General features: G+C 36.8%; 1 protein-coding gene across 3 annotated transcripts in view; it reads left to right on the top strand.

Annotated features, from left to right (window-relative positions):
- Positions 1 to 12111, top strand: part of KCNMB2 (potassium calcium-activated channel subfamily M regulatory beta subunit 2) — a 235973-nt gene that overhangs the window by 116496 nt on the left and 107366 nt on the right. Inside the window, exon 1 of one of the 3 annotated variants that reach the window (XM_037525126.1) lies at positions 6896 to 7868. The exons of the other annotated variants lie outside the window; for them this stretch is intronic. The gene's annotated coding sequence lies outside the window, so the exon portion shown is untranslated. Of the gene's footprint in view, positions 1 to 6895; positions 7869 to 12111 lie in introns of those variants that run through there. 3 annotated transcript variants of the gene reach the window in all.

Genomic DNA, 12111 nt, shown 5'->3' on the forward strand with positions numbered 1-12111 from the left:
GACAAAGAGAAGGAAAATACATGCTGGTATATTTTGTTTGGTCAGCACTCACGTGATGACCAAAAATCAAAGATGATGAGAAATGACCTCATAAGTTACTGAAGACAGAATAATCGAAAATCCCCTAGTGTAACAAACTCTGGACTGTGCACCCTCTATTCCAGGGCCTTTCTACCTTTTTACTTGGGTATATGTTTCTCCTGTTTATTGCCAACAAGGATTTGAGGCAGAGTTTTTATAAAATGCCCCTGTTCACGAGAATGCTTTGTCCTTCAAAATACCATTTAAAGACACATTTCAGGCCTTTCTCCCAAGTGGTTGGAAGAAAGCAGAGTGTCTGACCTTGGCCCATGACCATGGGGAAGGTTGGATAAGATCCCCGCCCCAGACTGCAGGGGACCCCAGGAATTCTCCTGCACCCACTGCACATAAAACAGCAACCAGTTGTTCCTCCTCCCTTTCTGTCTTCTAGAATGAGACTGTACATCTTCCCAAATCCCAATAAAGTTGAGACAAAGCCTGTGGAAGAGAGATAAGGTGAAAGAGAACTGGAGAGACCATGGCTGTGCCTTTCCTTTTAATCTAACTCTTCCAGCACCTTCCTAGAGGCCCAGAGGGGTCTGTGAGGCATGTCAGGCTGCCCATATCCTCCAGCTGTGCTGCCAGCTCCTAAGCCACCTCCCTGGACTACCTGGGGGCTGGTTGTCACTCACCTGGGCTGTTCTTTATCCTCACCTTGTTTTTTTTTATTTTTTTTTTTTATTTTTGAAGCTTTATCATTTGGGGAATTGGAAAGGCAGGAAAATAGAAACACAACTAAAATATGTTTTAGGTTACTGACAAAAGAAATTTAGAACACAATTCTAATGCCAGGAATTTCTAATCTCTCTTTTTCATTCTTGAAGCTACCACACGTGTCTTACCAGGGTTGGCTGTGCCTGAGACATAAAGTCCAGGTACTGGAAGGAGTAATGTGAGTGGCATCACTCACTCATTAAACTACCTTGTAAGCTTTTGGTTCTCTAATCCTCACCTTTCTATTCTCTCAGCAAAATGTGTGCCAGTGAAGAAAAAAATTATAGACCTGGAATCAGACTGTCTTAGGAAGGGATCTTCAGAGGCCTTCACAAAGACCCCTGAAGAGCAAAGAGCGCTTGAAGTATGTGAAGGGCTGTCACTCAAAGATCCCCAGGATCCCTCTGGTCAAGCAGGGTAGGCATGGTCTATCAGCAGGAGGTCTGGAAGGCAGAGTTGAACTTTTCTAACCTGACACGGCTGCCAACTCTCTCACCAAAGATGTTCAAGAGCTTTCTTGAATACTGGTTACTAAGCCTAGATGACTATTACAATCTCAAAATGGTTTTTAAAAAATGAACAGATCCTTGTACCCTCCTCCAGACCTCAGAATAAGACCCTGGGAATTGGAGACAAGAACACAGAAACTTGAGTGAGAGAACATAGATTTAAGGTCGTCCGGTTATACTTACAGAGGAGTGAAGTTCTAAGTTACTAAAACTTTTAGCTTCAGTTTTCTCTTTAGTACTATGGGGCTAACAATATCAACTTTACAGAGTTGCTGTAGAAAGTAACAATTAGATGTATGCACTCAACAAATATTTCTTTTCTAAATAGCTAACTCAGTCCATGGAATTGATATCCTGGTGCTACTGGGAATGGTAGAAGCATGACAACATCTGTGAATTTAACAATAGCCCCAGGAAACAATAGTCCTATATTTGTCTAGCCCAAACAACTAATGAATGGGTTTTTAAACCTGGTACAGCACTTTACAATTCATAAGGCATATTCGTATGCACTTTCTCATTCAGATTTTAGTCCTCACAACAGCTACGAAGGGTGAAAGTGATAATGTTATTCACAACTTTACAGATAAGAAAACTGAACATTGGAAGGGTTAAGTAACTTGTAAAGGTCATACTGTTGGTGGTTATTCAAAGATTTAGAATGAGAAAAAACTTATAACTCATAACTCCTAGCTGGTACTATTACTTATTTTTTTTTAATTTATGGTTTTTTATTGAAGTAACATTGATTTACAACAGTGTGTATGATTTATAATAGGTTCACACTTCTTCAGCTGTATGTTACCACATCTTAACTACTACAAAAGCACCCATAATCCTCCAACACTGTCCAGTGGGTCCCCTTCCCACATTGCTCCCCAAACTTATAGTTCCCCTCTAGTAGCCCCAGTTATAGTCAGATTTCTAGGGATTGTGTTGGTTTACTTGTTTTGTTTTTCTAAAAATTAGGGTTTTTTTAATATGTAAATATTCTTCCCTAACAGATTAGAAATCTTTTTCTTTAGTTTCATGTTTTGTTCTTTATATTTTCAAATTTTTTTATTGAGATAACATTGGCTTACATCACTGTATTTTGAGAGTATAGGGTCCCTCCCCTTCGGGTGTTATTTCCACAGTTTGCCCACCACCAAATCACCATTGCCCACCACCACCATATTCCATTGTGCTCTCTCCCCTCTTTGTGCACCCCATTTTCTCCCTCCCCCTTTAGATCTCTCACTTCTATAGTCAGCTTCCAAGCATTAGCTTTTAAGTTTGGTTTCACTTGACACTCTGGTTTCTACATATAAGTGACATCATTAGGTATTTGGCTTTCTCTTTCTGACTTGTTTTGCTTAGTATAATCCCCTCCAGCTCCATCCATGTTGCTGCAAATGACAAGAGTTTATACTATCTGATAGCTGAGTAGTATTCCATTGTATGGTGTGTGTAGCACATCTTTAAAAAAATTATGAAGTACCATTTTCTCAGATCTTTGTTAATTTTTTGACAGTATAGGATTTCTTCCCTCAGGTGTGAACACCATGGCTCTTCCTACCACCAAAACACAGTCCTCCATAGTCCTCCTTAGTCCTCCACCATAGTCCATTGTGCTCCCCATTCCTATTTTAACTCCTCCCTCTCTTCTTCTCTCCCCTCTCAGTTCTATGGTCAGCCTTCAAGGATTTGTTTTTTTGTTTTTGTTTTTAAGGTTTGTCTTCATCTGATCCTTTGTTTGGTTTCTCTGTTTTCCACATGTAAGTGAAACCATCTAGTATTTATCTTTCTCCTCCTGGTTTATTTCACTTAGCGTCATCCCTTCCAGCTCCATCTATGTTGTGGCAAATGACATAAGTTTATCTTTTTAGATTGCTGATTAGTATTCCATAGTGTATATATATCACATCATCTTAATCTACTCATCTCTTCTTGGACACTTAGGTTTTTCCATAACTTGGCTCTTGTGAAGAGTGTTGCAATGGATCTAGGACTGCATATATCTTTCAAATTATTGTTTTTGCATTCTTTGGGAATAATCTAGGATTATCTTGAAGATCTATTTTTAATATTTTGAGAAATATCCAAACCAATTGCCATAAGTACTAGTCCAGTCTACATCCTACCAATGATATATAAGGGTTCCTTTTCTCCACATTCTTGAAAACACTTCTTGTTTATGGTCTTTTGATATAGGCCATTCTCACAGGTGTGAGGTGGTATTTCATTGTGGTTTAGTCTTGCATTTTGCTGAAGACAAGTGATCATGAACATGTATCCTTTGGCCATCTACGTGTCTTCTTTGGAAAAGAATCTAGAAATTCTGCCTGTTTTTATTGAGTCATTTGTTTCTTTTTATTAAACTGAATGGCTTCTTTTTAGATCATGAATATTAGCCCCTTGTTGGATGCCAGAAACAAAGCAGTATGACATTAGAATAAAAATAAACACATGCCAATGGGGTAGAATTGAGAGCCAAGAAATAAACCCACACTAATATGAAGAGTTGATCTATGATAAGGGATCCAAGATTATACAATGGCTAAAGAAATTTTCTTCAACACATGTTAAGAAAACTGAACATACTATGTAAAGAATAAAGAATGAAACAAAACCACTACTTTACTCTATATGTGAAAATTAACTCAAACTGGAGTAATAAGTTGGATGTATGAACCTGAAACCATAAAAAGGATAGGGGTAAAAAAGCAAAATACTTTGGCTCTATGTCTTTGGAAACAACTCCAGCAGCAAAGGAAACAAAAACCCCAATAATGGAAGTTCATCAGCTAAAAATATTCTTTAAAGTAAAGGAACTACTGGTAACTATCACTTAGAAAACACCCTACTGAGGGGAAGAAAATATTTGCACATCATACAGGTACCATTAATTGCTATGTCAAGCCTTTTTTAACCATTCAATGATTTCAAGCCTTATTCTTGCCTTCCTAAGTAAAAAAAAAGGTGAGAAATTATATTTTATGGTTCTTTTTGCTTTCCATCCTACTAGACAGTGACATGCATATAGTGGAAGCCCAATAAATATATGTTATTAGGGTGACTTTGTGGAATGGGCTTTGATGAGAGCCACGATTTATCAGCATTAACACCCAACTTGAGACCTGAACATTTATTTTACCTCACTCTCTCTCTCCAGTGATCTTAATCCCTAGGTGTGCTTAAATCAATTTCCATTTACCATTTGCCCTAGTCTTTCGTTAAAACCTTCTAATTATCTGTTTCAGCCTTTTTTAAATGTTCCCCATTTAACCTTCCCCAGCAGTTTTTGTTATTCTTCTCAGCCTCTCTGGTCAAGTGGAAGAACATGACACAGATCTGAGGTTGAATCTCCAATCTTCTCTCACTAGGCTAGGTAGATTGGGATAAATTTCTTAGTAATTATTATTTTTAAACCTCAGTTTCATCTGTGAGACATCTACATAGCAAGGTCATTGTGAAGATTGATAGAGATAATGGACCAGGGCACCTGGCACATAGCCAGTACAAAATAATTGTTATTTGTCATCTCTTCCCTCTCTCTAGTGCCTTCTCCCTGCAAACTTTTCTAACCTACATCAATTACAAGAATACAGTCCTCAAGAGTAATTATCATTTTACCACTTATCTACTTAGATGTTTCCTTTAGCATCTGCTAAGCAATACTCCCCTTAAATTCAAACTCTAGACCAACACTGTCCAATAGAAATGAAGTGTGGACAAAGTCATATCTGTAATTTTAAATTTTCTAATAGCTCAACTAAAGCAAAGCAAATAGAAAAAACTGACATTAATTTTAATTATTTTCTTTAATCCACTGTAAAATATTGCCATTTTAATATCTAATCATATAACATCACTAATAGAATATTTCATTTTTTCACTAAGTATTCAAGCTCAGCAGTGTATTTTACACTTACAGATATCTGAATTCAGAATGGGCACATTTCAAGTGCTCTGTGGCCTTGTGTGACTAGTGACTGGCTTATTAGACAATGTAGCCAGATCTCAGTTTAAACTTTACCCAACAAATGTTTTACTCTGCTAATGACCCTGATTTCTCAGAAATTATCAAACAGCTATCAAAAATACTCATCTGTCACATTCTCCTTTTTTTCCTAACACAAAAATCCTCCACCCATTTGGAAGGCTCTCGCTCTTTCCTGTCATATTTTTCATAAATTTGAATGCCGGGCAGTTCCTCCTGGATAGAGGATTCAGCTGAATTCCAGCTGGATGTGAGGTCACAGATCAAGAAGAGGCCTGTTGATTACAGAATGATCTTGGTGAAGAGTGAAGTTTCTAAAGTGAGGCAGGCCTAGGTATATACTCATGCATAACTTTTACCACTAACTTCCCTTGATAGCTAGGAATGGGTGGGGTTAAAACCCGTATTTTTCATTATTTGCAAATCTCATGGAGCAAGCCATGAGTAGCAATAATGCTATCCTAGTTTAGCCCAACAAATCTCATTTGCAAATGCTTCTTTTCGTGGCTCTTGTACAAACCTCCAGAGGGTGACTGTTGTCTTGTGACATTGAGACATAATGTTTGCAATACAGTATTAGCTTGGAAGTGTTAGTACCATCAAAAGGCAGCCTGAAATCAAAACACCCATTGCTCCTCCTTGCCAAATCGCCAGCGACATCAACATTGGCACCATTTTCAAATTAAGAAATTAATATTTAATACTTTATTCACCTTGTTTTTGCATAACATCATTGCACTGCCTTTCAGGGTTATTGATATACAGGAGAAAGAGTGTCAGGAAATTATTAGCTCTAAACCTGGGGCAACTTTAATCTCTTCACTATGAAGCTTATCAATAGTGTTTCCATAGTCTAATGAAGTGCTGCCTCTTTTAAACAGTATCATTATGATGAAACAATAAAATGATAGAGGAATAAAATTTAGTTAAGCATTTAATAGTCCAGTCACTAATTTTTAGGTAAATTATCCTTCATTCTTTCTAACTAGAGATAAGTACAACCAAAGTTGCAAAATCTGGTTAAAGTGGAAATTCTCTGAGGCTTCTTGAAAAACCACTGACTTGCAAAACCCCATGTACCAGTGAAATTATTATTAAGAAATATTGTTTAGAAATATCACTTTTAAAACCCTTAACTAATTGGTATTCTTCCATAACCTATTCCCAACCATTCCTTATGAGAGAAAGAATGAAAAAGAGAGACCTTGATGCTCCCACACTTTTGTAAATAGGAAATTCAGTTTTTAGTAATTCCTGTCTCTGCATGCATGCCCTTTGACCCATATCTATATATACCTATATATATAGATATATGGTGCACAACTTTTAGTTTGTTCATTTTTAGTTGCAAGAACTTTCCCAAAATACAAATCATCAAAGATGAAATACTAGTTACCAAGGAGACATCCTGACAAATCAAAGTAATATGTAAGCATGCAGTATCTGCTTAGCTCAGGAAACCTTATATTTAAAAGAACAACTCATATCTGAAGCAACCCATATATGAACCCATGAATTCCTACTGGCTTGAAGTGCAGGCAGTTTTTGTTTATTTTTTAACCATGGAAGCAAATCAGCAACTGCCTCTTATATGGAATCTGTGAACAGAATTAGATGGATGGGGAGGATCTCTTGAGTTTGCTTGATTTTGGAAAACAAACACCACCCAAGGACAAAGTGGCCCAGTGGAGGTGACTGAGGATAACACCGAAGAGCTCTGCATTTTCAGCCAGGAATCTGCACGAGGATGATCCTGGAAACGGAAACTGAGAAAACCTCTATGCTTTTGGCTGCAGTCGTGACATTTTCCCAGTTAAAGACAATAGCACTTAAAAAAAAGGTTGACTCCTGATTTGTATTCATATGGGGAGAATGAACTGCATGGATAATTCGGAAAGGAAGATTAATGTTCATATCCGGAAGTTTCATCATTGATTCTCATTTATTTTTGTAATAAGCATTGCTGTGTTTGACTCTGGACTCTCTAACTGGCTGCCCATTAGGAATCATGTGGCTATTACTAAAGGAAGACTTTTTAAAAGCTAACATGAAAGGCAAGACATGTACCCAGTGGAATGCTGAAGTGTCCTGCTGTTTATGAGAATTAGAATAATACTCAGGAATCAAGTGAGTAAAACAATCAGAGGAAGAGATGCAAATAACACTGCAGGGCAGAGAAGAAGTTTCAAAAACTGTGAAAGGAACCAGGGTTACTATTTGCAAAATTAGGTTTGATGAAGAACCACACTTTTCATTGTTTATTTCATTTTTATTACTTACTTTCTGCTCCTCTGACTGCTGTTTTTGTTCCTGAGCAACCAACAACAAATGCTAGAAAAAATACTACAGTTTTGAAAATTTCAGTACTTGCATTGTTTATTTTTTCTTGTCTGAAAATACCCTTAAAATTTGAGTGAAGAAAAAGACAGGGAAATATCCCCAAATCCTTGGAAACAAAAAATATCTACATACTGGTCATTTTTAAATAGACTTTCTGCCTAACGGTGAAACTACAGATGAATATAATTGCCTGACACAATTGAAATCTTCATAGTGGGAACGCCGGGTCTACTGTTGCTAAGGTAATTCAATCAATTAAAGTTTGGGTAACATTCCTGAACTTATTAATGAAATGTGAGGGGAGAAAAGAGATTAGGCTTAGGGTGAGGAAAATTGGGAATCAAGAATTAAATGGGCTCCAATAACTCTCTCCTTTGCTTTTTACATTTTAGATAAGAATTCTCAGAGCTTAGCCATTTTGAAATGATAAAGGATCAAATGAGATTCTGAGTGCTCAGGTATAAGATATTTTATAAATAATAATTTGAAGTTTAGTCTTTTGACATAAATTTTGACTTCATCTCTAGAATAAATAGAGCTGGTGGTAACAGTGGCAGCCTGGATTTAAAATTCAAGTATATAATCATATTTTTCCAAAAACTTTATGAACTTTGCCATCAAATCTTATTGATCTGTTTTACCTCAGGCTTTAAATTAAGTGAGAGCGCCATAAGTAACTATTATTTTAATGAAAGAAAAGGTTGATAAATTTATAGTAACAAGAGCAAAGAAATAAAACTTGTGCAACACAAAAACAAATAAATGTGCTACTCTGAGATTGAAAACTCCCCACCAGTGATTTTTCATTCCTAACTTGTTCCAGAGGTCTGTAATTGTATTGTCCTTGCTGCAGTTTCATCAGTGAGAAAGGAAGTGAAAAATATATATATAGTTACCTAAAGGTGGATTTGGAAATGTTTAAATTATTTAAAAATTGAAATTATAGCTCAAATTTCATTTCTTTGTAGATTTATGTTTGCATATCTTTGATTCTTGTGGAAGGTGCCAAAGTTGTTGAATATGTGGAAAATAGATGAAAGCAGTAAATACAGTGAACTCTCTTCATATTTTCATCCAGAAATATGAATACCATTGTATATCAATTTTGTCAGCAGTGCATATCCCAATATGAATGACAAATATTCCAATAAGTTTATCAAATATATAATAAAAGACTTTTTTACAAGGCTCAACAGCATTAAAAACATATGAAACAGATAAAAGAAATCTTACACACTTCATCAGTTTTGGCTTAAGTCAAAAATGTTTTAAGAGATTATAACATCTTATAAAATTTTAAATGCAGTAATGTTCAGAAAATCCAAAGAGTATATAAAGAAATATTAAGGACTGCACATTTTATTGTAAATTTCTATTGCTATAGTAAATTTGTGACATTCTTTCTTCCAAAATGGAAGTGAAAAATATAGATTGACTTGATAATGGAGAGCCTCTCAGTAATCACTGCATTTTAGGAATATAGTTTTCTTTCATTGTTGTGCTTTAAGTAGTGTTCAAGAAGATATGTTTTTAGTAATAACATCTTGCATTTATATAACCCTTCAGAAGTTGTAGGATGTGGTCATTCAAATGATTTTATTTAATATCCAAATACCCTGGGAAATATTTCCTTCCCCCTTCTTTTTCCTAAAGAAAGAAGCATAGACTAAATGATGGCATATATTTCCAAAGTCTTAAAGTTAGTGAGTTGTGGGACTGTGACTTGAATTTGAGCCTTTTGCTCCACTCATATGCTCCTCTTACTATCCAATATCTCCACTGAAAAGAGAAAATATTACTAAATATTACTATGGAAACCTCACTAAAGGAAAAATGATACATCAGGGATAAAATCAATGGTTGAAACATTAGCTTATATTTCTATGAAAATATATATACACATATGTGTGTGTGTGTGTGTGTGTGTATGGCAGGATTTCATAGAAAACTCTCACATGTTGAAAGAAGTGAATATTCATTCAATTGTTATCATGCTTTGTTATTTCCTTATAAACTGTCATAGTTGTCATTTTAAAGCATCAAACTTAGCTAAATTAGGTTTCCAAGAATCAATATTGGTGGACAATAGGGAAAGTCCCTGCTGTAAGAATGGGAAGCATATGTTACTTAAAATATAGTGAGGGTCACATTTTTTGCACATTGACATTAGTCAAATTTGAAAGAGTGTGATATAGAAAATGCTAAGTACATTCATACACAAAATTGTACATAATGAAAATATGTATTTTTTTAGAGATTTATTTATTTATTTATACAAGCACTGGGTACAGTCAGAAGCGTGGGAGAGTGAGAGAATTCACCAGAGCCAGAGCAGGGAGCAGAGCAGGCAGAGGGACCGAAGTACACTGCTGAGGGGAGCAGCGGGAGGCAGGGGAGGTCTGCGCGCCATGTGGGACCCTCCTCCGGTGGCCGGGGAGCAGCCGGGGATCGAACCGGCGCTGCAGAGGCTGCGGGCAGCTTCGCAACCCAGCGCTCAACAGCTGCACCACTGTGGAGGCCCGAAAATATGTATATTTTAAGTCTAGAGTCATACAGTTTCAAAGTTAGCAATTCAAATGAATTACAAACTGGATACAAAGTCACCATATGGGATCAATAGCTGTGATCCTTTGCCAGGACCGTGTAACCATCTTGCAATATTATTATTAAAACTTCAGATGGTGGGCCTCCCCGGTGGCGCAGCAGTTGAGCGCTGGGTTGCGAAGCTGGCGAAGCTGCCGCAGCGTCTGCGGCACCAGTTCGATCCCCCGGCTGCTCCCCGGCCACCGGAGGAGGGTCCCACATGGCGCGCAGACCTCTCCTGCCGCCCGCTGCTCCCCTCAGCAGTGTACTTCGGTCCTTCTGCCTGCTCTGCTCCCCGCTCTGGCTCTGGTGAATTCTCTCACCCTCCCGTGCTTCTGACTGTACCCAGTGCATGTATAAACAAAAACAAACAAACAAACAAACAAATAAATAAATAAGCATGCCTCTATTAAAAAAAAAAAAACAAAACTTCAGATGGTAACTTCCAGTGATTATATGGCTGCTATTTTTACACTTACAGTTATGATTTATAACCTGCCTTCTTATATAATAAACATTATAGTCATTAATCAAATCACGGTACTCGAGAACAACAACAAAAAACAAATAACTAACTTGAAAAATGGTTAGACATGCTAAAACACTATTTAAAAGACCAAAAAAGTATCGAAAAATAATGAGCTGTTGATATTGGAGCGCATGATAGAAAAATGTGTATCTGTATATAAGAAAGTATCTCTGAAAGAGAAGAAAGAAAGGGAGGAAGAGAAAGAAAAGAGGATAGATAGAGAAGGCAGAAGAGGAGAAGGGAAAAGGAGAGGAAAAAGACCAGTGCAGGAGGTCGGGAAAACAGGTAATGATGGAGAGATTACCCGCCCTAACAGTGGGAGGTCTATACTCTCTCAGTGCACATTTCTTCTTTACGCTTACTAAATTGGGAAAATTAGTCTTGGATTATTGAAATTATGAATAATGCAAACTCCTTAAGAACATAACGTTCACATAAAATATTACGTTCCTTCACAAAGCAATGTGCTCTGACTCAGTACTATGGCTAATCCACCCAGAGGAAAATTTGATCCTCACAGGTAGACTCAAGTTCAGAACAAAGATGAAAGGTCATCTGCTTCAACTGATTTTTCAAGCAGTATATGGAATCTCCTCTGAAACACACCTCAAAAACAACCAAAGTGATCCAAAGATCTATAGGTCTATTAAAGTCTTTGAATCTGTGAAGCACTACATATGCATAATCTCATATAATCCTCACAGTAATCTATGAAAACATAATTACATTAGTTTGACAGTGGAAAAATTAAAACTCAGGGAATTCATATTGTTTGCTGAGGCTTGCAAAACCAGGTTGAAAAAAAGACCAGGTCTTCAGGTACCCAATCTAGTACAGATCTCCTAAATCAACTAAATAATCCCACTTAATTGCCTAAAACAATTATCAATTTCATTAAAATCCCATTTTATACCTAAACCCATAATAACTAGACAAATTTTTTGGAAAGTTTAAAAACGAGATCTCTTCCAGCTTGCCAGCCACTAACAGGGATGGTTAATTAAGTCCCCTGACCCCTGAAATTGAGATTCATTGAAAGGATTTTTCAAGCCAGACAGCGTTAGCCCAATGCCCTCTTCTCTCAAAAAAAGGAGACATAGGTCCAAACAGGTGAAAAAAAGTTCTCTGTCTTATCATGGCAGTTTACAGACATGTGACTGAGAATTGGGAAATGATCAGAGAAGGTAGGTACTTCCAGCTAGAGGCACTTAAGACACAGATACAAAAGCATGTTTCTTTTTCCAACTCATCCTCAATCACCAACACCCTCTTGATGAGCAGTGTTTTAAAAAAAGAAAGAAAGAAACCCATGAAATTTCTCATATTTTAAAATATTCTGAAAATAGAGTTTCAGAGCTACAGAGTTTATCTGG

Source organism: Talpa occidentalis, unplaced genomic scaffold (genome assembly GCF_014898055.3).
Source record: "Talpa occidentalis isolate TD23 unplaced genomic scaffold, MPIMG_talOcc4v2.1 talOcc4.4, whole genome shotgun sequence".
Taxonomy (NCBI): Eukaryota; Metazoa; Chordata; class Mammalia; order Eulipotyphla; family Talpidae; genus Talpa; species Talpa occidentalis.